The sequence below is a fragment of the Elgaria multicarinata genome, chromosome 11 (genome assembly GCF_023053635.1).
Source record: "Elgaria multicarinata webbii isolate HBS135686 ecotype San Diego chromosome 11, rElgMul1.1.pri, whole genome shotgun sequence".
Classification (NCBI taxonomy): domain Eukaryota; kingdom Metazoa; phylum Chordata; class Lepidosauria; order Squamata; family Anguidae; genus Elgaria; species Elgaria multicarinata.
In genome coordinates this window covers 18,293,972-18,321,773 of record NC_086181.1, presented here as the reverse complement: position 1 = coordinate 18,321,773, position 27,802 = coordinate 18,293,972, and the positions used below count along the sequence as shown (strand labels likewise).

Here is a 27,802-nt window from a genome sequence, read left to right as displayed (position 1 = left end):
GTTGCAGATTGGGATCCGGAGCGGATCGGGGGGGGGGGGTGTCCGTGCACAGCCCTACCACTTTCATAGTGGAATATCCTGCTTGGTGTATATGAGCCCAGGGTTGCAGCCAAAAGGTTAGGATACGTGATAAAACTGGAACAAATATTGAATCTTATTTGGTAGCCGTTACAAATGAAATCACTCATTTAAAATGCCATCATTTGCCCTCATTCTCTGTTGTCCTCACTGGCCGTGTTCAGTAGACACCTTAAACCACAGCTTTAACTATGGTGAATAAGGCTTTTTGCTTTATTCACCATGGTTAAAGATTCCTCACATCGGAACCTGAGATTCCACACACAGCTCAATGCTCATTGGTTGTGATTATTATTTTTTATGGATGGCTGGGGAAAGAGTCACATCAAATGCAACATCATGGCTTCATCCTATTTAATATAGCCGGATGCGAGCATTCAGCCTACACACATGAAGGTTAAAAGGGTGTTGGGGACATGCACTGAAGCCTCCCCACAATCAGGAACTCTGCTAGGGTGACCATATGAAAAGGAGGACAGGGCTTCTGTAACTTTTGTACAACTTTTCACAGTTGTAGTGAAAAGGGCATTTCAGCAGGTGTCATTTCTATGCATGTCCCACCTGGTGAAATGTCCTCTTCATCACAACAGTTAAAGCTGGTCACAGTATAGCAGCAGTATAGTTCCTCCAGCTTTAACTGTTGTGATGAAGAGGAAATTTCACCAGGTGGGACATGCATACAAATGACACCTGCTGAAATGCCCTTTTCACTACAAGGGCATTTTCACTACTATGCAACTGTTAAAGAGACAGGAGCCCTGTCGTCCTTTTCATATGGTCACCCTAACTCTGCCTCATCAAGATTCCTGACTGCAGGGAAGTTTGTAATCATGTTCAACTGAACCGCCCAGACAGCTTCAGCTATTGGGCCGTATAAAAATGTAATAAATAAATAAATAGTTACATCATCCCCCCATCCACAGACCTTCATGCTCAATGTGCAAAAAGCTGAATACTCTAGGATGTTGAGGGTGCTGCTTGAGTGCATGCCTTCACCCCCACACACACACTTTCCACCCTTGCACATGCCAGCTGAACGCATGAACTGGGCTTATGTGATCCCTGATTGGGTAGGATTACCCATATGACTAATTCAGGAAAGTGGAAGCAGAAGGAGCCAAGGGAAACAATGATGCTGAATATGATCGAGGAAAATAGATCATTTCCCCCCACCACCACCACTACAACCCCACGCAATCTATGCCTTTGGCTCATTTATTTTCGAGGAGAAATTTTCACTCTATTGAAACCACCAGTTTTGACTCCAAACAGACTATTTGACACAACCCTAACCACAGTTATCATTGCAAAATATGCAGGAATAGGGAAGTCCAATGGAGCAGGGTCAGCTTCTGGGGCCCCTCTGGGAGCTCACCTTCCTTACAGGAAAGGCAAGGAAATAATCTATGGCTCAGTTGTCTTCATGCCATCAACTTTAGTGCAACCTTTTCTCTCCTTTGACCCCAAGATTCATCAGTGAGTTGCTTCTCCCCTGTGAAATACACGGCCCTTTCTCTGTTCTCCCCTGGTGGTGGTGGGGAACAGGTTCACCCCCTGGATGTCTCCTGCCTTGACTACTGCAGCATTTTCCTTTCGGGTCATCCCTTGTCCCAACTTGGCCACTTCGCTGACAATCCAGCACTCTGCTCTCCAAACCATCCATTGCCCTCATTGCTCTGATCATGTGACATCCACACCTTTAATCCCTATACTGGCTTCCTGTCCGCTGCTGGATTAAGTTCTTCAACCTTACCCTACAAGACCTCTCCATTCTCATATCCAGATACATCCCTGCCTGTGACATTGACTCCTGCAGTGGCATCACCCTTGGCCATCCAAGGGTCTCCTACTCCCTCAACAATAAGAACAGCCCTGCCGGATCAGAACATAAGGACATCAGACCAAAGGCCTATCAGGACCAGCATCCTGTTTCTCACATTGGTCAACCAGATGCTTGAGGGGGAAAGTCCACAAGTAGGACATGACTCTCTTGGGGTTGTTCCCCAGCAACTGGTATTCAGAAGCATACTGCCTCTGATTTTGGAAGCAGTATATAGCCATCATCACTTGTAGCCATTGATACCTTAACCTCCATAAATTAGTCTGATCTCCTTTTAAAACCACCCAATTTGGTGGTCAATCCTGAACCTCCTTGCATCCAGCTTCATTGGATGGCCCTGGGTTCTAAACCATGCATTATTTTATAAACCTCTAGCATGCCCCAGCCCCTGCGCCCCCCCCCCCCGGACACACACACACACACAACTAATTGCATTTTGTCTAAGCTAAACATCCCTTTCTTCTTTGCTGCCTCTGATTCCTGGAACTGCCTCATGCAACACCCTTGTGATTGCACCTCTACTTCCTTCAAATCCCTCCTCAAAGTGCACCTTTTGGGCACAAATCTTAATTCCCTATTCATTCCCACTGTGACTAGTCTAAGTCCAAGTACATGTCATGAAAATCTGTGTATACTCTTCTCCTATGTGCTCCTGCTCCCCATCTTCCTCTGTTGTCTCCTTTCTGTTGAATGTTAGATTGCAAGCTCCTTAAGGGAGAGGTTTCTGTCCTCATGGACAGAGCTAGAAAAATAAATATTGTCTGTTAGTAGAGTGTGAGGGGCAGGAAGCCAAGTGGAGATATATTACAGAGTGCAGATTACAACCCCATGAAGTACTAAAGACTTTTGGGGACATCCCCCACTTCGGTGATCACAATCCCTTTGCCATCTATCCACATCCACATTGTTCCAATCTGTGGTCCCATGAAACTCATAGAGGAAGTTGCTAACAAGATAACAGCAAGAAGGCAGAGCAAGGCAGGAAGAAAGTAGGACCTTGGAAAGCTCCAAGTGAGTCTTGCTGGCTGGAGCTCTCTCCCACTAGGACAATAGGAGGATGTTGTCTCAGCAGGGAGCTAAAGCCACTTGAATCCTTATGTAGGCTGACAGGACCTGTCATGTGTTCAGTTCCACCCTTCCTGGAGGAGCTGACCAGACCTCTTCACCTAGCACCTACTTTGTGCTCTTTCTGGCACCAGATGAAGACCTTTTTTTATTTTCCCAAGCATTTTTTTTAGCATTTTAGCATTCCAGTTTTTAGCTCTGCTGTTTTAAACCTGCTGTTGCATTTTAAATCTCTGCACTGCTGTTAGATTTTTACTCTGATTGCACTTTTGTACTGCAGTTTTAAGTCATTATATTTTTTATTTTATTTACAGCTGTATGTTGTGGTTTTAATTTTTTGTGTTCCACTCAGAGAGCTTCGGATATTGTGTGCTATAGAATTGATATATATATATATATATATATATATATATATATATATATATATATATATCTCCTAACCTGATTTTGTAATCTGAGGCTTCAGTGAGGCTGGGGAGATGGAGGTTCTGCCAGGGACTCATTCTCTGAGCCAGAGGACAATGGCAAGGCTGTATCCGCTGGGGGGGGGGCTGAAGAAGGCATTGACTGTCCTATGCCCAAGAAAGTGGCCCACGCCTCATCCTCATCAGACTCCTCTGCTTTGCACAGGATGGTCCGAGGTGCCGGGGCGGGGGGGAGAGTCATGACATTCCTTCCATAACTGGGGGAAACCTGCTGTAGCTTTACACAGTCCATTAACACAAGGTAGTCTGCCAGAGCGATAGCCCAGGGCAGCAATCTCTTGCCACTCAGGCTATTGCAAGCTTTGATTTGTATTGCCCCCAATTCTCTGTCTATAGCTCGCCTTTTAATTTGTCTGCCAAGCAATTTGGACTTCAGTTATGGTTTCGATGATTGCTCTGCTTGGTTAGGGGTTCCTTTACCCCTGTAGAGATATAGATTGTATTTGCAAGCATTTCAGATAATGGCGACTAATGGAGCTAACTTATATAACCGTGACTAATGTTGCTTTTCTTTTTTCGTTTTTGCAATGAAGTAGAACTGCCAAATACTAGTTCATCCTACCACTTCAAGGCAGGACCCTCACCCATCAGCCCCATCACAGAACACGTCCCATACCTCAGGATCCATAAACAAGGAATAGTAATCAGTCAGGTACACAGCACCTGAAAAACTCATATTAAGCAAATTAAGCACTATAAAGCAGACTTCCCCAAGCCAGCGCCCTCCAGGGGGGACTGCAATTCCCATCATTCCCATCCAGCTTGTCGGGGGCTGGTGGGAGGTATAGTCCAGCACCTCTGGAGTTCACCCTGTTGCTCAAAAGAGGGGCAAGAATGCCTACAGTCAGTAGCAAGCAATTTTTGACTAAGTGGAAAATTCCTTCCTAATCCCAAATCCAGTAATAGTCAAGAAGACCCTGAGTAAGCATGAAGCACCACAGATTAAATGCATAGGCTTTTGTGGCAGTGAGTTGCACAGGGTGATTATGCTTTGGCTCCTCAAAAATCAGGATTTCTAAACCTTTTGCATTCCTAACCTCCTTAGAATGATATGCTTACCCACTGCCCGATACGTACACAGTTCTAGAACATGCAAAGAATATGGCTTGCCGCAGATGTCAATTTCCCCTTTTAAATACACGTGTTTCTAGTCCTCATGGCTGCATAGAAAAGACTGAGGAAAGTGCAGGCTGTCTCTGCTGCAGGTTGGCTTTCCAGTGGTCTTCGAGCAGAGCTTCCCTTCTGGGGGGTTCCCAATCCCCGCCCCACACCATCCCATGCACCCACTCACTTCTTCATTCCTGATCTTCCCTGCCAAATATTTCAAATCCTGCCAAAGCCAATCAATCAAAATAAATTATGCAGCTGACGTCATATCAATACGCTTCATTGAACCAGCACAGGGAGTTTAGGGTAAAATAATGTGATGTTGTTTCCTGGCATCAAATCCCAACCAAGCCTTCTCTAGCATCATTCCCCTCTCTCATTACCCTTCCCTGGTGAGAACCCCTGACCTTTAATGCTTTGGCTGCTGCAGAAACCATCAGAGATCCCTTCCCCCCCCCCCCCCGGTATTTTGTTTTGTTTTGGAATGGAGGGTTGTTGTTGTTGTTTCGCCCTTGTCTGTGTTCATTTTGCAGGGCTGCTGCACTCTCTTGCAATCCTCAGGAGAGCATACATTTTCAACGCTGGCCAAACTCACTCAAATATATATTCCATCACCCACTGTCTTTTTCACAGGCACTTCACTCCTGACCCCTTTTCACACCTCCTCCTTCTTTTCTTTTCTTTTTTTAAAAAGCATGGTCTCCCATCCAGTAGCCCAAAGGGAGAAAGCAACCTTTTGATCGTCGCGTATAAATAAGATTGCCTCCCCCCCCCCCTGCAGTAGCTCTTCAGTGGGCAGAACGGCATCGCAAATGCTTCTCTTTCATGCCAAAATTGCTGCTTGTAATTAACACTCTAGAATCCTTAACCTGGCAGTGAAAACTATCAGCATCTATGGAAATTACTCGCTGATAGAATCTGGTGTTCAACTAACAATCAAACATATCCGCCCAGAGATTTAGAAGAAGAAGAAGGAGAAGGAGAAGGAGAAGGAGAAGGAGAAGGAGAAGGAGAAGGAGAAGGAGAAGGAGAAGGAGAAGAAGAAGAAGAAGAAGAAGAAGAAGAAGAAGAAGAAGAAGAAGAAGAAGAAGAAGAAGAAGCCAGCTGTTTTAACCAGCTGGCTGGGGATGGTGGAAGTTGTAGTCCAACCACAGCTGCAGGGTACCAGGTTGGGGAAGGCTGTTTTAAAGAGACAACTACACAGGGCATACGGACAACCTCAGTCAACACTACCCACTGCCATGGTCACTGCACCCCAGGGGTGTCAGAGAAGTGTGCAACACAATCAAATGAGTTTGGATTTTTATGATTCTGGCCTGCAGATTGCACAGCAGAACGGCTTTTCCTGAGTCACAGAGATTCCATGGACAAGCGGAGGAACAGGTTCTTGTTTTGTTTTTACTTTCCAGAATTTTAGCCAAACTCAGTTGTAGAAGAATACATAAAAAAAAAAAACCAGCCAAAAAATATGCATTTCCCCCATTGGATAAAGCATGAAAATGTGCATGGGGTTGGGAATTTGAGCATTTTCATGAGTGCAAATTTGTGGAAGTGCAGATTTGCACAAATTGGGGAGAATCCAGTTCTGCCAATGAGTGGACTACAGAATGAAAGGCACCTGACAATCCACAAAATGCAGATGGACCGGATTTAACAAAATCCGAACATCCCTACTACAGCCATTCACAGCCTGGACAAACCATAGGTTCCTGCTCCCGGTGGGTGCGAGAGACCTAATTCTCATTTTACCTTTGTAAACAGGGCTTGTCAATTCACGTTACACAACCGTCCCCTGCAGAGCCAGGAGCACTCTTTCTCAGCCCAAATCATACTGGCCTCATAGTAAGCGGACCTCGCTTTGTTCACTGGCAGCAGAAATTACAGGAGCGTAGATAGAAAGAAATTGATCTCCCACTCTCAGACGAGCACATGTCACCCTCTAAAATTGACTGGTAATCGTTTTAGGACAGGCCAAAAGGATGCAGTTGGAATTTGTATTATTGTACACCTGGGACTTTTTTCTTTTTCTTTTTTTGTAATTGTTGATTGATTTAAACTGTTTTAGCATGTGAATGGTTTTTGTCTGATGTTTTCTACTGAATTTTTAAGGTTATACCACACCAACCAGGATATTGTACTACGAAAGTTGTATGAAAGCAGTATATAAAAGGCAGGAGCCACACCAAGCAGGATATAGCAGTATGAAAGCGGTATATGGTATGTGTCAATGGGCCCCAACAGTTGTCAGTGCACTTCAATACCGCTATAAAGCAGTAGTGTGACTCTTATATACTTCTATATACCGCCTCTTATATACTGCTTTCACATACCGCTTTCATAGTGCAATATCCTGCTTGGTATAGATTAGGGCCCAGAGTTTTGGCTATTTGGCAGTTATAGAAGTGTAATAAATAAATAAATACTTTATCACACACTACATAACTAATCTATGGGATTCATGTCCCAAGATGTGCTGATGGTAGCTAGATGATGGCTTTATTTTTAAATTATTTTTAAGGATTAGAGAAATCCATGGAAGACAGCTCTATCAACAGTGGTAGTGGAGTGGAGCCAGGGTTCACAGTGATGTTGCAGCGCTGTGACAATCATCTGCCACCTCCAAAGACATCTCTGTTCCCTTTCAGTTTAGATGCAATCCTCACAAAAGCTGGAAATGAGGCAGGGGGAAATTAAATTTCCCAGCAACAATGACCCTGTTCAGATGCCATGCTAAGCCATGGTGGTTAAGCATTTTGAGCAGTGTGTCATGTGACCCATGACTTAGTGAGTTGTGTGAACCACTCATAACCATCGTGGCTACATAACAACAGTTTAAACATGCTCACTAATCATTTGCTGCAAAACGGTTAGCAGCCTAACCCTAGCTTAGTGTGTGGTCCGACTAGGCCCAATATGTTGCTCCTTTGGTACTGCCAAGTATTTTGAGATGACCTGGGCCAGTTCTCCACCAAGCAGGATATAGCACCATGAAAGTGGTATGAAAGTGGAATATGGAGGCAGGATCTACACTACTGCTTTATATAGGGTGACCATATGAAAAGGAGGACAGGGATCCTGAAATTTAACAGTTGCATAGAAAAGGGAATTTCAGCAGGTGTCATTTGTATATATGGGGAACCTGGTGAAATTCCCTCTTCATCACAACAGTTAAAGCTGCAGGAGCTATACTAGAGTGACCAGATTTAAAAGAGGGCAGGGCATCTGCACCTTTAACTGTTGTGATGAAGAGGAAATTTCACCAGGTTCCCCATATATACAAATGACACCTGCTGAAATTCCCTTTTCAATACAACTGTTAAAGATACAGGAGCCCTGTCCTCCTTTTCATATAAGCCTACTTTATAGCAGTATTGGAGTGCACTGACAACTGTTGGGGTTCATGCCACATGCCATATGCCACTTTCATACTGCTTTCATAGTGTTATATCCTGCTTGGTGGAGATGTGTCATGGGCCCCAACAGTTGTCAGTGCACTTCACTACCACTGTAAAGCAGTACTGTAGATCCTGCCTTGGTCATGAATAAGCAAATCATACCCATTCGCTTTACAAACCACCTGCCCCAGGTGGGGATGAAAAGTGCTAAAACTGCTTTGTTGATATGGATCACCAACATAGCTGCCTGAATGTTTGGACTCACTTTGGGGCATGGTTGTGCAGGACCGTCATGCTGTGAGCCTGCATTTCAAAAATATGCCACTTCACCACTGTCTATCAACAGTTATTGAGAACTACAACTAAATGGAACCTCCATTTTCAGGTGCAGTGTAGCTTTGAAATGGGGTGGCTGTGTATCCTCTTTTATGGACAACAGTCCTCTCTTGGAAGGGTTGCCAGAGGGCAGCCCTCTGCTTTATTTACTTATTACATTTCTCTACTGCCCAATAGGCGAAGCTGTTTTGGGTGATTTGCAATCATTAAAACCACAGAATACAGAGAAAGAGAGAGAGAGAGAGAGAGAGAGAGAGAGAGTGAGTGAGTGAGTGTAAAAGCTTAAAACAACAAAACAAAATCTAGCAGCAATGCAGAGATTTAAAATACAATAACAGGTTTAAAATAAGAGCTAAAAGGCTAAAAGGCCAGCGAAAATAAAAAGTTCCTCACCTGGTGCTGAAAAGAGCACAATGTAGGCGCCAAGTGAGCCTCTCTGGGAAGCTCATTCCACAACCGGGGTGCCACAGCAGAAAAGGCCCTCTTCTTGGAAGCCCCCCACCCTCACTTCTTTTGTCAGCCACACACACACACACCAGAGTCTTTTGTCAGGGCCTCCCAGAGAAGGCATCCTCTATTTGAAGAGATGTCCCATCCAAGTCCAGTTTAAAGATAAAGAACCACAAGAAGGGAGAACAGGTTTTTTGAAGTCGCCCCTCCATAGTTAGCACCTGGGCAGCAAGATGGAGCAGGCACATGGGTTACTGGTCCCGGCTTTCCCCACCATGCTGAGGTACACTGTATTTCTATTGAAATTACAATAATTCTTTCTAAATCTGCATCCCTATCTAAGGAGCAGCCCCATGTAAAAGTTAGCCAGATCTGTGTCCTCTCCTGTCCCCTTTCTGGGCGATGCATCAGTGGCCTCCCTCCTTCAAATGCCAGGTGCTGGTGGGGGTGGGGGAAACAGCAGGAGGGTGGGGACTTTCACTGCTCTGCCCTCTTTGCAGTCTTCCCACACAGTAGCATTTGGCTGGCCACTGTAAGCCGCGGGGAGCTGGACCAGTGGGATCAGCAGCGCGTATGGCTGACCATTCAGACCCCCACACACACCGCTGCGCCATGAGCATGAGAAAAGGCCACATCACTCAGCGGCAGAGCACATGATTTGCACGCAGAAGGTCCCAGCTTCACGCCTGGGCATCGCCATCTTTGTTCGCTTTTTAGGCTCCAGTAGCTGTTGATGGGGAAAGGCCTCTCTTTGGCTGGAGAGCCACTGCCTGGCCAGGGAATCAACGCTGGGCTCAACAGGAAAACGGCTTCTGAGGTTCCTACTCCAGGTGGTGGGAGAAAATACCCTGTTTTAACCTCTGCTCCATACAGTGGAAGCTGGTGGCTCTGTTTTTGGTGGGGCTGCAGCTCCCTTCTAGGTTTCATTCCGAAACCGCCAGAACTCTAAAAAAAAGCTATCCAAGGTTCTGGACCTTGTTTGGAGATGGGCTTCCGCACTTTAGATAGCTCCTTTACAGGTCTGGCTGGTACAGAATGAAACGCAGAATGGATTCACAGCCTCACCGAAATCGGAGCCACCAACTTCCATGGGCTGGATATATGTTTTTTCCTAGTCTCAGCAAAGAGCCATTTTGGTGAAGAGCAGTTCATCAGGAAAATGGCTCAAAGGACAAAAGGGTGAATCCAGACTTCCTCCAACCTAGTGTCCTCCAGGTGTAGTTGGACCACAAATCTCATCAGCCCCCACCAGTATGACCAATGGTCATGGATGCTGGGAGTTGTAGTCCAAAACATGGAGGCCACCAGATGGGGGAAGGCTGTGTCACACCTTCTCCCAACGTTCCCAGTGCAGTTCAGACTCACCCACTGCACTGTGCCTCTTCTAGTCAGAAAACTTTAAAAAGAGAAGAAGAACATCCATCACATTTGACCCTGAAACAGGACTAAAACCTGAATGGTCAGTAGAAATTTAATTTTGGGAAGAGAGGGCATTTGACGTTCTTTTAATGTGGAATTTGGGAGGGTTCCACCCATAAAAGAGGCTTACAATTCTTACAATTCTTTTAAATAGATGATGATGATGATGATGATGATGATGATGATGATGATGATGATGATGGCAGAGTAAAGTTCAAAATACAGGCAATGAAAAGACTACCACAATGCAACAAAATCACACACAAAAGGAAACACTCCAATTACAATCCATGGTCCATCATGGCCCAGCTTGTTGGACGTATAAAGTAACAAAGTCTAAGGATTTATTTATTTTTAAAGAATTTATTTATTGCTCAAATATAGATAGCGCACACTACAGAGGTATCAAAGTGAATATATAATCAAAACAAGAGTTAAGTGTAAAAATAAAGCAACAACATAATAAAAATCTTGATCAGCAGCAAAATGGCTCACTCAATGTTTCTACCACACAGAAACATGCCCCCTGGAACCTAATGACCCAAACACTGATGGGCAAAGTGCCAAGGTGTTAATGAATGCATTGTTGGATGGCCATAGGACAGCCTTCGAAAACCTGGTGCCGTCCAGATGTTTTGGATTACCATCCTCAGCATTCCTGACTTGAGGTCATCCTGGCTGGGGCTGATGGGAGTTGAAGTCCAACACATCTCGAAGGCACCAGGTTGGGGAAAGTGTGCCCTAGAACATGTATAGGTCCTGTAATGCTCATCCCTGCTCTCCATTCCACCTTTCTCTGCCCCATACCTCCAAACCTGCCATTCTCCTGTCTGCCATTCAGTCTGCATAATCCCAGATTTATAAATAGTAAATTAAGGGGGCAGAAGAGGGTCATCTAGGTATAGAAGCCTTTGTAAATGGAGAAAGAGAGTTGATTCCTTTTCTCCATTTCTGCCAATGTGCCCCAAATGACTGAGTGTGCTTCCAGACAAGGCTTTTACCATGCAATTCTACAGAATTTTACTGGGGGCGGGGTTGTCCAAATATTGCCATCTTGAATTTGTAGCCCTCCCGTGTTTTCCCGTTACTTCTTCCACCATTTTTTCTTACCAGAAAAAAAAAAAACATTAAGGAGGAAAAGACGAAATAGCTACACAATGCCTTTGGAATGGCAGCACTAGGAAAGCTTGGTCTGGATGTATTCTCAGACCGGGGTCCCGTGCTCAGTTACTTGGGAGCAAATTTTGCACAAATTTGCACCAATGAAAAGTTGCAAATCCTCCTGCCAAAAAATGTGCAACGCCCCTAATGCCCCTTTCCAGGTTTTAGTTTGTGGGGGAAATGCACATTTTTGACCAGCATTTTTTTATTTTTTTATTTTACATATTTTTCTATGACTAAATTCACGTAAAATTTTGGGAAGTAAAAAAGAATGGTCCACAAGTCTGCAGAATCTGTGTGATTCGAAAAAGGCATTCCACTGCTGAATCCATGGGTCAGAGGCATAGAAATTCAAACTCATTTTCTCTGCCAACCCTAGAGTAAAGCCCACCAAACTCACTGGGATTTACTTTTGAGTAAACATGCCTGCCTAGGATCAGTCTTATTCAAAGGCATTTATGAACCAGAGCGCACATCTCAAAAACAGTTTGAGGGGACTTTTTTGTCCACCCCCTCCATATTCTACCTTTTCCCATCATAAACTAACCCTCCTCTCCAGCTTTACTACTCTAATTCTCCATCAGTCACATATTTACATTATTCTCACATTCAGGGCCAGCCCAAGACATTTTGCTGCCTGAGGCGAAGGACAAGACGGTGCCCCTCTCCATTCCATGTGCCCACTGGACTGGCCGTTGAATCTTCCTTCAGTACTGCCAATGTGACAAGCTCCTTCTGTACACCTGAAGACAGCAGGCTAACTTAGGGGACACCCTATAGGTCATGTGGCACACACCTTGCTGCCACTTCTCAGTATCTGCTGCCTGAGGCAAGCAGCTCACCCTGCCTAAAGGTAGGGCCGACCCTGTCCACCTTATTGCCACATCCAGCTTCCTTCAGCTTTTCTCCTCCACCCACCACCCCACATGCCTATACATCTGCTTCCTCTTTTTGTCATCTAGCTCCCCCTCCCATTTAACTCTCAGATTCACCATATGCAGACATCTAGCTCACCCCTACCCTTCTCCTCTAGAGCCAGAACACTTCTTTTGTGGGGAGAAGAGATATTTTCTTAACTTAAATTTGCTTGCAAGAATACAAATTGATGCTCTCTAATTCAAATAGTTTTCGCAACACTCCCAATTATGGATGTTTTGGGGATTAGGCTGTTCGAGTGATACAAACGCCAACATTCTCCAAATACTCAGTTGGTTTGGACTTTAATTCTAAGAATCTATCTTTTTCATATGCACCTTGGATGGCCATTTATGAAACACCAAAAAAGGGTCTCTCTCTCTCTCTCTCTCTCTCTCTCTCTCACACACACACACACACACACACCAATCGGTACATAGAATCATAGAATAGTAGAGTTGGAAGGGGTCTATAAGGTCATCAAGTCCAACCCCCTGCTCAATGCAGGAATCCACCCTAAAGCCTACCTGACAGATGGCTGTCCAGCTGCCTCTTGAATACCTCTAGTGTGGGAGAGCCCACAACCTCCCTAGGTAACTGGTTCCATTGTCGTACTGCTCTAACAGTCAGGAAGTTTTTCCTGATGTCCAGCCGGAATCTGGCTTCCTGTAACTTGAGCCCGTTATTACATGTCCTGCACTCTGAGATGATTGAGAAAAGATCCTGGCCCTCCTCTGTGTGACAACCTTTTAAGTATTTGAAGAGTGCTATCATGTCTTCCCAGATGCAAATTTAGAAATAGTGATTATAATTTACATAGGAATACAGTACATCTCATCTCGCTATAGTGTGGAAGATTGTAGCCATGTGATCAGTGTGCCTACATGTTCCATTTTCTGTTCAGGAACTAACTACTGATGGGTAACAGTTCTTGTGGTGGAACTGGGCTGGAAAGGCTTTCAAATAGCAACCCTTCAAATAGAGGACTGTCCTCTGTGACCTGCCTACCAGTGATGCGTACAACATGTCCCAATCCTTCCTGCCATTCCCACGCTTACACCCATCTCTGCCCTACCTTTCTGCTCCCTATAGGACTTCCTGCAAATGACATTGTCACCCAGTACAAAACTCAGCTGTTTTCCATTCTGCCCCAGACAGCTGGGGAACCCATGTTACAAAAAGGCAACTGAGGTCAAGATTTGATTGAAGCCAGACTATGACATGCCCAAGCTAGGGTTTGAGTTCAAGTTCATGGAGGCTCTCAGCTAAACTATCAGTTTTCACATATACTGCTAACCCATCATTTGTTGTTCTACCCAGAATTTGTCTGGCAGACAACTGAATGATCTGTGGTTTGTTTTCTCAATTTCTGGGTTGTTTGTTTCCATCCATGTTTGCTCACTCCCTCCCTGTATCACCTTTTCAGCACTGTAGTGCTGGCATGTAGACAACCTGAGTGTTGTTGTTTTTTACCACTTTTGCATGCCACATCTGTAGCGGGCAAAACAACCCACGAACAACCCACAGTCCTGGGTTCATATGTAATGACAACCCATGGTTAAACAACACAGAGTTCACAATCCAACAACAAAAAACGAATGTGTTGACACATCATGACAACCCATGGATTCAATAAACCATGGGTTGTTACTATTATGTGCAAATCAGATCCATAACTCATGCTGATATGACCATCTCCACACTTATCCTCTAGTTTACCTACTGCCATTCACGATAGGAATTTTAACCCAGGAGGAAGGTACCCCTGAAGAATATAAAGTTCTTCCCTTGCCTTTAAACAATTGGCTTGCCCACTCTTCATCAAAGTGGACAGACTGCCAATTCAGGAATGTAACCCAACGCATTACGTCAAATTGTGGCTCCTCGCAGGTCATTATTCAACACCGAAGAGCCAAGCCAAGAGGCGAGCCAAGCAAACAGACAACAAAAACATCTGCGGGGTTTTGGATCCCGTGATCATCTATTTAATGGTGTGTGGATATAGACAGACAGACAGACAGACAGATAGTCCGTTGGTTAAAACTATGTTTTAAAATTAACGGAAATTTCATTTTCTAAATATTTTTATTGTTTTCTGTTAACCTAACACAAGTAAGTGTGTAAATACTGAGACTGTAAGAAGGTAGGGGGGCTTAATGAAATCCCCAGATCCCAGCCTCTAACTTCACCGACTGTAGTCAACTCATGGCATTCTGCCCCCTTTGTAGCTTAAGGGCCAAAGGACTACAATTAATTCTCACCCTGGGGAGCCATCACCCCTACACTCCCCTTCTTCGAAGTTCACCCCTCTCCCCCCTCCTTTTACACCTAGGAGCTCAGGATGTCTTACATAGCTCTACCCCCCTCCCTCCATTCCCGTTTTAACTTCACAACAACCTTATATGACATAGGGCTAGGCTGAGAGGTGGTGATGGTCCCAGAGTCACCCTGTGAGCTTCATCATGGGTGAGTGGTAGGGTGACCATATGAAAAGGAGGACAGGGCTCCTGTATCTTTAACAGTAATATAGAAAAGGGAATTTCAGCAGGTGTCAATTGAAGAGGGTGAAATTCCCTCTTCATCACAACAGTTAAAGCTGCAGAAGCCCTGCCCTCTTTTGTATCTGGCCACTCTACTATAGCTAGTGTAGCTTTAACTGTTGTGATGAAGAGGGAATTTCACCTTCTTTAATTGACACCTGCTGAAATTCCTTTTTCTACATTACTGTTAAAGATACAGGAGCCCTGTCCTCCTTTTCATATGGTCATCCTAGTGAGTGGGGAATTGAGAGGGGGGGGTAAGTGGGGTTTATGAGCGGGGCTTATGAAACAAGCCATACTCAAGAGTGAGAGGGAGTTACGAAACAAGGGCCCAAGCCGGCACCCTCCATTTCAAAGCCCTAGGCCTGAAACTTGAAACAGCGGCAATTAGCAAGAGGAAAGCAGCTCTGGGCGTAATACCAAGGCCATTTGGAATAAAGCAGAAGACACTTTCAATTACGATAGGTGATAAGTTTATTTACAAAAAGGGGAAAGGGAATAGCACACAAAAGGACAGAGCAGGGCCGGTGCTACCATAGAGGCCACTCAGGCGGCCACCTAGGGCGCCAAGCTAAGAGGGGCGCCGGGCACAGCGCAGCACTCACGCATGTTGGCTGTGAGCTGGCCCGGCCCGAGGATTCAGCTGGGCCTGGGCGGGCGAGATGGCGCCCTGCGCCTGCCCAGCCGAAGCGAAGCCAAGGATGCTGGGGTAGGGGTGGGGCGGCTCCACGTTTGTACTTCCGGAATGCGCCCGGAAGAGAGAGAGAGAGAGAGAGAGAGAGAATGTATGGGTGAATGGGGTCTTTGAGTGAATGCATGTGTTTATGCGTGTGTTTCTTTGGAGTGAGTGATGCTGAGTGTGTGTGTGTACGTGCGTGTGAGTTGGGGGGGATTATTTGGAGGTAATATTCCTATTAAATAATGCATTTTAGACCCATAGATGTTCCTTTCCAATTTGTTTGCTATAAATGGCACGATGTATTTCTTGCACTTTAAAATAAATTTAGCAGTTTCAAGTTTTGTGCTTCTTATTTTTTCCAGGAAACATATGTTCTTAAAAATCAAAGTTGGCATTTTTTTGGGCGGGGTGGGGGTGAAAGTAGCTCACCTTGCCTAGGGCGCAAAATAGTCTGGCACCGGCCCTGGGACAGAGCCATGTTTGGGAACAATACTCACACAAGGCAAAACAACAAAACTGACTCAACCGGTCCATGCGTACCAGTGGTACAGGTCTGCAATGGAACAGGACTTCAGAAAGCAAACCCTCCCAAGCAAACATTGGACCAAGCAAAACAAAAGCCAGTGAAGACAACGTCATCTTTTCTCCCCTTGGTTCTATGCCCAAAAGCCTTTAGCAAATCTGAAGTGATCCCTATTAGCCAGTCACAAGCCAGCCGGCAGAAATGATCTGCCCAGGCTTTCTAGGGGGCAGAAGGTTCTCGTGAATTCTCTGCAGAACTCATTCAGCCCAATTTGTGAGGGTTTTTCTGCTCTGGCCTCAAGGCCAGGGGAAGCAGGAGATAACACATCCAGGTGGCCTAATGGGTACGTACAGTTTCAGCCTTATGGAATGGAACTTTACAGGCTGCTGAAACACAGGCCATAGCTAGACCTAAGGTTTATCCCTGGATCGTCCAGGGGACAAACCTGTTCATCTAGGTGACACATAGGGGATCCAGTGCTCAGGCAGGGGCGAACCCTGGATGATCCCAGGATAAACCTTAGGTCTAGCTGTGGCCACAGAAGGAAATTGGATTTCTTGACAAGGAGGTTCAGTGGTTCACCCCGTTACAGGTCATGGGGCTCCTGGTGTCCCCTAAAGGCAATTGTGCAGGGTGCATTTCCTTGGCCGTTCAGAAGGGCAACTAATTTCTGGATGTCCATTTGGAGAGACTCCCTCAGTAGTCAACTGATTGCTTTTGGTTTAATGCATTCCAAAGAACAAACCAATGAATTCAATGATCGTGTGCAGTAACTGGCACATAAATAAAAATAAATACATGCACGCGCACACACACACATACACATCCCAAAAGCCAATGCTACAAAATGATGACACACACACACACACACGTAAGAAAGGCAGGAGATCTGGGACACTCCGAAATTCCTCTCCTCTGCTCTTGGCAGATCGAAGTGGGAGTGGCATGGTAAACTTGAAGGAAAGTTGGTTCACAACTTTGCCCTGCCCATGCTCCCAGGGAGAATAATAATTTATAATTGATTATAAATGCCCATTTATAATTACTTACCTGACAATTTTGCTGTAAAAAGGACCAGTTTATTTCATCTATTACTTTTCTATACCACCCAATAGCCAAAGCTCTCTGGATGGTTTACAAAAATTAAACCCCTAGAAATATTATGATAACATCACACAAAACTGTTTGCATACAGAAACAGAAAACATTTTTTTCACAATCAACAACAAAAGCCCAGGAGCAGTTAAAAAGTTTAGAATGTGCTTAGAAATGCCTTGCAGTAGAAGAAACTCTTAACCTTGCAGCAGAAACACAACCATGTTGATGAACCTCACTAGGGAGAGTGTTCCTCAGTTTGGGGGCCACCACTGGAAAGGGACTTTTCCTTCTTGCCACCCTCCGAACCTCCCTTGGAGGAGGGAGTTGAACCAGAAGAAGGAGTGTAATTATAATCAGACCTGGAAAGAAATGTTTCAAAATTCCCAGGAGCCCCTGCTCTGCCCAGACCAAGGAAAACAAAAGATGCCACATATTTAGCCCCCTGGAGGTTCCATTCTTTGGGTGCCTGGTAATGATCCAGTCATTTCAATCTGAATTGATCTCAAGGATATAGTGGCTCCCTTCTCTGTCCCAATGAGACATACATCTGGGAAGAGAACCATGCCTGAGGGCAGCTTCAACTGCTTAGGTGACTCGTGATATAGGGGGTGGTGACTAGACAACACCCCTAGAATTCCACACACTTGCTATCTACTACAATGGCCTTCTACAACCTGGCTCCCTCCAGATGTGTCAGACTCCAGCACACATCATCCCGAGCAAGGAAGTGAGGATGATGGGGTTGTAGTCTGCCGCATCTGGAGAACCCCAGGGTGGGGAAGGCTGTAGTACTGCCAGACCTGACGTCTTGGTGAAGGACCCATAGCCCATTGTAGAGCATAGGCTTTGAATGTAGGACATAGCATGGCCAGATGTCCTACATTGCAGAGGACAGTCCTCTATTTTGGAGAGCTGGCAGAGGACAGTCCTCTCATTATTATTATTATTATTATTATTATTATTATTATTTATTTATATAGCACCATTAATGTACATGGTGCTGTACAGAGTAAAATGTCTCTCACCTGCCCAAGGGTCTCTACTTCCCTTGCTCGGCTTCGTCCATTTTCTTCTGCTGCCCCTTATGCCTGGAACGCTCTTCCAGAACATTTGAGAACTACAAGTTCAATCGCAGCTATTAAAGCTCAGCTAAAAACTTTTCTTTTTCCTAAAGCTTTTAAAACTTGATTTTGCTCTTTGAAGCCATGCTCTATTGGATGGGTTGTTCCAGTCCAAATCCAGTTTAAAGATAGGAAATAAGAAGAGAGAGTTCCATGGGGACTTGTTGCCCATCAACAGTCAGCAGCACCTGGACCGACAGATTTAAATCTCAGATTTACAAGAAGGATCTGGTAGCATGTGATTGGAGTTTCTGCCCTGGGCTCTGTTGCTTTGCTGCCAGTCAGAGCAGTCAACACTGGGGTAAATGGGCAAATATTCTGACTAGGTTTAAAGGCAGCTTCTGATGCTCCTACATGGCTGCCACTCCACCTCACTCCATCCTTGATGGATGCCACACCACCTATCAAACAAGCACTGCCAAACATGCCACCATGGCTTAAATAAGCAATGGTGGCTTGTTTTAATCCTCCAGCATGCTGGGTGCCATTTCCCTAATTACCCACCAAGGCACAGCTTGTGCCATCTGGCTTCCAATTCACTTCAGAATCCAATATAAACTTCTCCTGTTGACCTACAAAGCTTTTCACGGTCTAGCTCCTTCCTATCTCTCCTCTCTCATCTCACACTATTGCCCCGCTCGTGCTCTTCGCTCCTCTAATGCCATGTCTCTCACCTGCCCAAGGGTCTCTACTTCCCTTGCTCGGCTTCGTCCATTTTCTTCTGCTGCCCCTTACGCCTGGAACGCTCTTCCAGAACATTTGAGAACTACAAGTTCAATCGCAGCTTTTAAAGCTCAGCTAAAAACTTTTCTTTTTCTTAAAGCTTTTAAAACTTGATTTTGCTCTGACTTTATACTGCTAGTTTTACCCTACCCTGTGCCTGTTTGGTGCATTCTCTTCCCCTCCTTATTGTTTTATTATGATTTTATTAGAATGTAAGCCTATGCGGCAGGGTTTTGCTATTTACTGTTTTACTCTGTACAGCACCATGTATATTGATGGTGCTATATAAATAAATAAATAAATAATAATGAAACCAGGTGGTATGACTTGTTTTTTATTTTCATTTATTTTCATTTATCTCCCACCTGTTTTCTTCTTGCAAGGAACCCAAGGCGGCTTACGTGCGCCTCCTCTCCACTTTATCCTCACAGCAGTCTTGTGAGGTAGGTTAGGCTAAAAGTCAGTGACTGGCCCAAAGTCACCCAGTGAGCTTCTATGGCCAGATGGGAAATAGAACCTGGATCTCTTGAGTCCCAATTCAACACTTTAACCACTACACTGCACTGGATTAGGTTGGCTTGTTTGAGGGTTGAGGGAGAAACAGCCCTCAAATAACCATGCAGCAGGCCATGCATTATTTGAGGGTTGTTTCTCCCTCAAACAAGCCATGTTGCCTGGATTCAGGTGGTTAATTAGGAAATGGCACCCTATATGCAGTGGGGGATTAAAACAAGTCACTCTGGCCATTGCTAGACGAGGAGTTATCCCGATGTGAGGTCCGGGCTCCCTGCTGTGCATCCAGATGATGGACAGGGGATCCCGGGGTCAGGCCGGGCTAATTCCTCCCTTGACCCGGGATAACCAGATCCGCTTATGGCCCGGCTTTTGTCTAGCTACTTCCATGGCTTTTCCCAGCTGCTCGCTTACTCACGAGTAGCCGGGAGAAGCCACGCACTGGGCACAGCACTCCATTGGAGCACTGTGCCCATCGGGCCGGGGGGGGGAATCACAGGGGGGGGAGATGGGGGCCGGGGCAAAGAGCAGACCCGGCAGGAGAGATGGGGGGGAAGAGCGGAGCCAGGGTGGGGAGATCACGGACGGGGGGGCACGGAGGGGGCATCGGACATGGCAGGCGGGTGATTGGGTGGGCATGGCGAGCGGGGATGGGCAAGCAGGCAGGGGGCGGACATGGTGAGCAGGGATGGGCGAGCGAGGGGGGCGGATATGGCGAACAGGGGGAGGATGGGCGAGCGAGTGGGCAGGGGGGCATCAGACATTGTGGGGGGAAATCAGGGGCAGGGGGAGCAGGGAACCCTTTATTTTTTAAAAAAAAAACAGACTTACTTTTCCATTGGTGCGCTCCTGCGCACATGGCCCTTTAAGTCCAAAAAAAATTGGAGGACGCGACGAGGCTTTCCCTTACCCCGTCGCGTGTTACGTGTAGAAAAGGGCGACGGCCCACGCTAGCTGTAGCGCGGCGTCGCCCCTACTCCCCACTGGATTATCAGGTAGGTCTAGCAAGGCCCTCTGTCTATTTATTTATGCTACAGTGGTTTGTTTTGCTTGTTCAAACCTGGTCTCTGTTTCTGCACCCAATACAAGATAAGTTCTTCCACATCCATCCTGTTCACACATACACAGAGACAGTTTCCTACACACGTACATGCACACAGAGCAAGAAATCCAGATACCCCTCCTTATCTGCCTAAATCAGGTAACTGTTAACTATGTGGTATATTTGGGACAAGATGTTGGGAAATTGGGTGGCAAAAGCAGCACACATATGGGTTAGAATAGAAACTAAAAGAGGCCTACTTAGTCCTTTCTTTTCATCCCCATTCCTCTGGTTGCCATTGCCATGGTAACTGTTTCTAGCACATCCTCACGGCCACCTTTTCAGGCAGCTGTAGCCACATACAATGTGTGTGTGTGTGTGTGTGTGTGTGTGTGAATTATTTTTTATATTAACACTCAAGCTAAGAGATGTAGCCCAATTTACATATAGAGGCCTAAGACCCTTGTACAAATTGACAGTTAACGACAGCTGTTTTCACTACAAATTACTTCCCAAATCTTCATGCCACGTCCCCAAATGGATGTCTCTAACATTCTCTTCTTAACAATGAATGACCCAAAATTATCTGCCTTGGACTCCCCCCCCCCCCGCCCAATTTCAGCAGTAGAGCTCCCTGCAGTTAATGCATGTGCCACCTGAATGCCCATGCGCCACTGCCTTCGCCCTCAACGTGGCCCCTTGGTACTCAATCATCATAACCCACCACCGCAATATACAAACACTCAAGAACACATCTGTTCTACTTGTCTCGGGGCTCTTTGTCACTCATATTCTGCTAGGGGAGGGGGAAAGGTAGGGTGACCCAATGAAAAGGAGGGCAGGGATCCTGTATTTTTAACAGTTGTATTGAAAAGGGAATTTCAGCAGGTGTCCTTTGTATGCATGCAGCACCTGGTGAAATTCCCTCTCCATCACAATGGTTAAAGCTGCAGATGCCCTGCCCTCCTGACCAGATACAAGAGTGGAGGGCTCCTGCAGCTTTAACTGTTGTGATGGAGAGGGACTTTCACCAGGTGCTGCAGCATGCATAACAATGACACCTGCTGACATTCCCTTTCCTATACAACTGTTAAAGATACAGGAGCCCTGCCCTCCTTTCCATATGGCCACCCTAGGAAAAGGTGTGTTGCTTAGTCCAGTCGCAACCCCTTTCCACCACCACCCAAAAGAAAAACAAATAAATCCCAGGGAGCAAGAGAAAGACTCTAGCCCTTATGCCAGTCAGACCAGACAGTAGATGACTAGAGACAGCAATTGCCTGATTCATTACTAGCCCAAATCTTCTTCCCTTCTTCCCCAAGTGACCCCATTCTTTGTGTTCCCCCTCTTTCAGCCAACCCACCCACATAGAACATTTCTCACCCCATCCTGCCCTTGCAAAACACACACCCCCAACAGCATTTCTAGCTCCATTCTGGGAATGCATTCCCACCCCTTCACTCCCACATACACCTGCAGGACCTGGACCCTCATTTCCTCTTCTCGGCCCTCACGATCTCATGTTCCATTTATTTCGTGCATCTGTCGGCCTGCCTTTCTTTCCATCATGGAAGCCAAAGTGGCGGAGGTGGGGTTCCCATGCGGTCCCCCATCCAGGTCTTGGCCGGTCCTGGACGTGCTTAGCTTAGCAAGTTGGCAGCATGGCGCATCCTGAGATCAGGCTGTTCCCCTGTTGCTCTAACGTGGCATCTCCTCTGTGTTTGTGGCTTCGCACCAGCACATGTCAATCAACACCCCAGGCCCAGATCCCAGGCCATTCCTTTGGGGGTGGGAATGGAAGCAATTGCCCCAGGCCTCGCGAATGAGGGGGTCAACACTGGCAAGCAGAGCAGAGTAACAGAGAAAAGGAAGCAAGGGAAGCAAGGCCTTGAATTAGTGCTTTGCCCACAGGGCCTGTCTCAGAGTTTTAAGAAGGTGCTGATATTCCCTCAAAGGAACCCCACAAATCCACAGCCCCAATAACTGCTCCCAAGCCAGAACAGCCCCAGAAATGCCTCTAAATCACACACCCCCACCCATGAGCCTTCCCAGTCCAAGAGTTTCCAGATACCTCAAAAACCCTGTAACCATTTCTGCAGACATGCCCCCCTCATTCCCCCCCCTGCCAGTTTTCTGGCAGAAATGTGTCAATCCAATGTCTCCAGTCCCCCTGAAATGCCATCACACCAGCAGCCCACCTTCAATCAGTCTAGAAAGTAACCATGATAGCATGCAGCTTGTGCAGTGACATCTCGGCACGCCGTCTTCTTACAAACACCCAACGAGGAGGTAAGCCTGTGTCTTGACCGTACCACTTCAGGTGGCAGGTGTGGGCCCCCATCATAAAATGCTCCCCTCCCCATAGGATGTTTTTAAGTTCCCTGCATATGGAAAAATAGTATGTCAGGGAGAAAGCACAGTTTTAGCCCAGCTTTCTCCATGACATCTGGTTTTACATACAGAGAAACTCCCCCCTCCTTTTTTTTCTTTTTTCTTTTTTTGTTTACGTACAGAGGACCGTTCAGTCGGCTGAGACCCTAATTGCAGTCTGAAGTGGTACAGTCCAGACACAGGTTGTCTTCCTTATCTGCTGTTTCAGGGAATTAAGCATCACTGAGGGGTGCTTTTGTCGCGCATAATGCACCACGTGTGAGAAAGATTAAATGGTTAGAAGTGAAGGCAGTGGGGCAGTTAGAGATTTAGTTAGGGGTGGACTTTCGGACTAAAGTGTAGGGCCCCTGCAAGCCAGCCACCCCCATGACTACTCAGAGAACGGAGGAGGCTGGTGGCTCCAATATCAGTGGGGTGATGAATCCACTCCGGGTTTCAGTCAGAACCAGTTAGAAATCCAAAGGAGCTACCCAAGGTGCTTGGCTGAAAGGGAGCTGTGCTTCACACCTTGGACAGCTGCTCCTTTAGAGTCCTGACTGGTTCTGACTGAACCCCATAGCAGATTCATTGCCCCACTGACATCAAAGCCACCAGCCTCCACTGCCAAAGCATGGGAGATGTTGAAGGCATTGGGGCAGCAGAGGCAAACTCCATTTTATGCCTGAAGTCATGATGGTGCGAAGATTTAAGTGAGCTTTAAATGCATAACTGCACATGCTCAGGAGATATATATATATATATTTGACCCATGTTCTAACGTAGCAGAACTGCAGAAGCAGTTGTAAAAGCATGGAAGTGGGGGGAGAAAAATGTTAGTTGTGCACTTCGGGGGGCATAATAAGACCATTAAATCCAGGATCTAAAATTACCTAACTGCATAAAGGGTGAATTGGTAAGAGTGTGAAAGCAGAACACAACCTGGTTCTGCTTGTGGGGTACTGGAGTAGAAGAGGAATTGTGGTGATTGCTAATGGGATGGGGGAGCAGAAAGCCAAGTTGGACTCAAGGTGAGTGACTGGGATGAGGTTAAAAGAAACGAGGGAAATCCATGGGGCCACGGGCTAAATGGGACATTACTATTATTAATAATAATATTAATAAATATTTCTTGTCCGCCTTTCAGGGCAGGAGCCCTTCCAAAGCAGCATCGGACAATAAAATAGATATGGCTTATGGGCCAATATGTCCCAAATCATGGGGGGGGGGGGGTTGGAAAAGGTTCCCTAGGGCCAAACGGAGAGGGGCTTAGGAGCCCCCTTCAGTGAGATGAGTACAAATAGGGGGGAGAGTGGGAGGGTACTGGGAGCCAGTGGGGAGAGCCTTGTGGGAGCCGGGAGGGGGAAGCCAAAGGGCCCGTGCGTTAATTATGAGAGAGAAGATGGGGCAGGCCGTAAGTATCACGACGAATGAAAGGGGAGAGGAGGGGGCGTCTCAGGGTCGGCAGATCAGACAGTGGCGAGAAGCCAGGCTGTGTTGAGGAGAGGGGACGCTTAGCCCCCTTGGGGAACTGAGTAGGCCGTCTTTGGGGTATCTGCAGCCAGGTTGGGGAGAGACACAAGCAGCTAGACCTCATGATGGGAGTGGAGAAGGCCGCGTCAGCTGAGAAGGCGGGAGAGCTTCGTTAAGGAGGTGGCGACTTCTTAGGAGGAAGGGCATTCCTTGGTGGGCTCGGAGGGCTTCCTGATGGATTTAATCCTTGCGGGAAGGAACGGGGAAACCGGAGGCAGGCGGCAGCGGCTGCCTGATCCACTGTGAGTTTCTGGCGGCCAAGAGAGGTTTTGATGGGAGAGAGGAGGATGGAGGGGTAGAATCGGGTCCATGGGCAACGGAGAGGGAGTCGGAGGCCGAGAGAGGGCTGGGGGGCCTCAAAATGAAGCGGGGCGGTGGCGGCGCGAGGGAAGAAACCCCGGGGTGCGTTGGAGAGACGCATTTTCTCGGAGCCCGGGGGGGGGGGACTTGGGGTGCCCATAGAGCAGCCCCTCCTCCTCCTCCCATTGTGGGGGTGTGGCATCGGACCTGAGTAATAAGCAGCGGCTGGATGGAGAAGCACAGTGTGTTGCTATGGGAGCAGGCAATGAAGGGGGGGCGAGCATTTTAGATGGGGGGGGCGCTCCTCAGAGGACATAGTAAATGGATGCTGGTGGGAGAGATCTGTTCTGGCGGTAGCGGGTGTTAGATTAAACGAAGACCAGTTGAACCTGCAGAGCTTTATACAGGGGGAGGAAGGTCAGAAGGAGGGGGGCGGGATACCAGGCCCATTGGGTGGGGGGAGGAGGTGGCAGGGCAGCATCTTTCACCCAGCGAGAGGGGGGGTTGATGGTGCCATTTCCATAGCAACGTCCACCCATCACCCCTCCCATTTCTCGACTCCTATCAGTCCCCCTCTGCCCCCCCCCCGCACGAATCACTGTCCCAGTCTAACCTCTTCAACCCCCACCCCCATCCCAATCCTCCATCCATCACAGGGTATTCATCCTCCTATAGATCATTTCTGCGCCCTTTTCCTCGGGCTGGATTCATACACACACACACACACACACACACACACACACACACCTTTAAAAGTAAGTGGGGGCTCTCCAGCACCCCTTTGTCCCCACACTCACCAAAGTGGGGGTCGTCGTGGTCGTCGCATCCCCTGCCCCCCTTTTCCTGGCGACGATGGCGCAGCTGGCTGCTCTCCTCCTCCTCCTCCTCCTCCTCCGCGTGCCCAGTTGGGGGGCAAAGAGGTGGGGGGAGGCTGCGGGCTCCCTGGTCCCCCTTTAACGTTGGGGCTCCATACAGATCCCGATCAGAGCCTCTGTGGGGCCTTGGGAAGTGGGCGAAGAACAAGAAGATGAGGAAGACGATGGTGATGAAGCAGCAGCAGCAGCTAAGCAAGCGAAGACCTAGAACCGCTCGTCCTGGCTCCGACCCGACCCGGCTGCCAAGGAAGAAGGCGACCCGACCAGCCAGCCAGCCAACCAACCAACCCACGACGTCGAGAGCGCTGCAGCAAAAGCGCTCCTGCGAGCAACACGGACGGGAGTGGAATACTAATAGTGGCGGGTGGGGGTGGGAGGGAGCGGGGAGAGGGAGGGGGAGGGGAGAGCGAGTGAGGAGGGGGAGAGAAGGAGGGTAAAGCGGGGTGGGGGGAGCGCGCGCGCGGCTGAGCAAAGAAGCGAGAGCGATGGACCAAGAGAGCGCCAGAGAGCGCAAGTAGGGGAGCGGGTGGGCAAGGCGCGCGGCGAGGAAGAGTGCAGCCGCGGAGGGAGGGCAGCTGGGAGGACGAGGCGTGGTGTGGGCAGGAGTGTGTCGGCGCGTGGGCGGGAGGGGGAGAGGGGGGTCCCGGAAATGGGTCCCCCTCTACCTAGAGGAAGCAGGTTGCTTCGTCCCTGATTGGTTTGACCCAAATGGAGGAATCTGCTGGTCGCGTTATTGGGAGGGGGGCGAGGAGCGGCGGGGACGGAGGGAAGGGGGAGAGAGAGAGAGAGAATCCCCGCAAATCGCCACCATGCGCGCCGGCCGATTGACTGGCGGTCATTACGGGGAGGAAAGCGAATTGGCTGCCCGGTAGCTTGTGGTTTGGCTCGGCCCGTCCGCTTCAGGCCCTCTTCGCCTAGCTCGCTTTCTCCCGCCGTCCTATTATGGAGATTACAAGTCTCTCTCGCTCTCTTCTGGGGATCAGGATGTCAGGCTGTGTGACCACAGAACCTCCGATGAAAAGAAGCATTGGGGGAAATAATAGAATGATCAGATATGCGAAGAAGCCCGAATCTTCTGTAGGGTTTTCATCATTGCGTAGATAGGGTTGGCATTATTATTGTTATTATTAATATTCATCATCATCATAATCTCAGCTCAGATTTTTTTAATGCTGCTCCAGGGTAATTTGCTTTAGGAGTGAAATTGACTAGGTCAGAAGCGGTCTCCGTCGCATTCCATGTATTCTAGTCAATTTCACACACACCCCTCTTTGGACTTCCCTGGGACTAGATGTGGCTGCGATTTGGAATGAGGAAAACAAAGCTTAACAGTTTCCCTTTCCTCCATGAAGCTAGAACAGCCTTCCTTGACTTGGGCCCTCCGGATGTGTTGGATCACAACTCCCATCATTCCCAGCCAGCATCCCTAGTGGCGATGGTGAGTTGTAGTCCAACACAACTTGAGGGTGTCTGCTTGGAGAATGATTAAGGTTTCCAAAAAGTAATGTCTGGAACAAGGCTCTGGGGAGACGGAGATTCTGGGATAAGAGGAAGAAGCCTGGTTCATCAGAAAATGAAGAGGATGAAATGGGAACTCATCTAGCTACAAAACCGTTGAATCTCGTTTCTGCAATATAATTGTAATATTAACCCATGCCTTTGTTTTCTTTGTTGTTAAGAGCTCCCTGAAAAATAACCAAGAAATCAAAAGTTAAACAACTTTGTTCATCCAACAAAGTTGGCCAAGCTCATGCCACAATAACTCTGCCAAGGGCTGCAATTCTCTACCCACTTCCCTGGGAGTGAGTGGGACGTACTTCTGAGTAGCCATGAATCAGGATGGTTTCCGGGTCAGGATCTGCCTTCCATGAAAGGCAGGGCTCTGTTTGTGGAACACCCCTTCACCTGATTTTGGGGGATGCCCCTGACTCTTCAGGGGGATGGATGGGGCTGTGGTGGGAAGGAGGGGGCAGGAAACTCCACTTCCTTCAGCACCGGTGATCCAGCTAAAAAACTGGATCCAACCCATAGGCGTTAAGCTGCCGCAGGACTCGGTTCTTTTTACAGATATCATGTCTCTGAGGCTGAATCCATGGTAATGACACAGCAGTGGTCAGGGAGACATCACTCCTGTTGCCCCATGGCAAATAATCAGCTCTTTGGAGCTCTAAGAGAGTCCTGCCTTCACCGCAGCAGCTGTTAACGTGCCCCTGAGATGAGCCCTCAGGACCCCTGTG

At 47.4% G+C, this 27,802-nt stretch overlaps 1 protein-coding gene across 1 annotated transcript in view; it reads right to left on the bottom strand.

The window, feature by feature from the left end:
• Positions 1 to 25,859, bottom strand: part of LRRC4B (leucine rich repeat containing 4B) — a 161,023-nt gene extending 135,164 nt beyond the window's left edge. Inside the window, exon 1 of the mRNA XM_063137999.1 lies at positions 25,488 to 25,859. The gene's annotated coding sequence lies outside the window, so the exon portion shown is untranslated. The remainder of the gene's footprint in view (positions 1 to 25,487) is intronic.
• Between the last annotated feature and the right edge of the window lie 1,943 nt (positions 25,860 to 27,802).